The sequence below is a fragment of the Benincasa hispida genome, chromosome 11, assembly GCF_027475165.1.
Source record: "Benincasa hispida cultivar pf3 chromosome 11, pf3_genome.v1.1, whole genome shotgun sequence".
In the NCBI taxonomy this organism is placed as follows: domain Eukaryota; kingdom Viridiplantae; phylum Streptophyta; class Magnoliopsida; order Cucurbitales; family Cucurbitaceae; genus Benincasa; species Benincasa hispida.
In genome coordinates this window covers 88,496,866-88,497,648 of record NC_143488.1, presented here as the reverse complement: position 1 = coordinate 88,497,648, position 783 = coordinate 88,496,866, and positions in this window count along the sequence as shown.

Below are 783 nucleotides of genomic sequence, written 5' to 3'. Positions count from 1 at the left end.
ACCCGTGAAAATAGACCCCCCCCCCCCCGCTGACTCGAGTTTGTGCTTCACATCAGACTTGACCCAAATCTTAACCCCCACCCAACTCATGACTTGTACCCAAGCCTGTGAATAATTGCACGTCGAGCCGGGATCAGGTCGAGCCGTCGAGTCGAGGAGGGAGCTGAGCTGAATCTGAGCCGATCCTATTGTTTTGAGCTGAATCTAAGCCAATCCTATTGTTTTGAGCCGAATCCGAGTTGATCCTTAACCGATCCTTTTGTTTTATTTTGAGTTGATCCTGTTACCCGTCGATCCTTAATTTAAATGAAGAAAAATGACATCTTTCGTTCTATCAGCACAATCCTTGATGGCACCAATGATATTACCTAGACTTTTCAAATTAAGAGTGTAAACCCCGAACTTAGGTTCCCTAGATAAGCATGTTTAGCCAAAGGAATGTTATATTACATATTTATTAAATAGAAATTTATGTTGTTTATAGGGATTATGAAGGAAGGGAAGGAAAATATATCAAATGAAGAAACTCAATCATTAGTTTGGCTGGAGGCACTAAGTGTAGGGTGACGTGGCAATTTATTCTTTGAACTCAGGAAGCGGCAGAAAGATTAAAAAGGGGAGTAAAACTTCAAAAGCATGGTTTTGGCAATTGAAAATAGCAAATTTAGCGAATTCAGTGCCATTTGAAAGTTGGGAGAATCTAGTTTTAAAGGTTGTCCTGTTAGAGAAAGATTGCAAGAGAAGAAGAACAAAAGTGGAGAATTTACAGAAGAGGTAGAACCA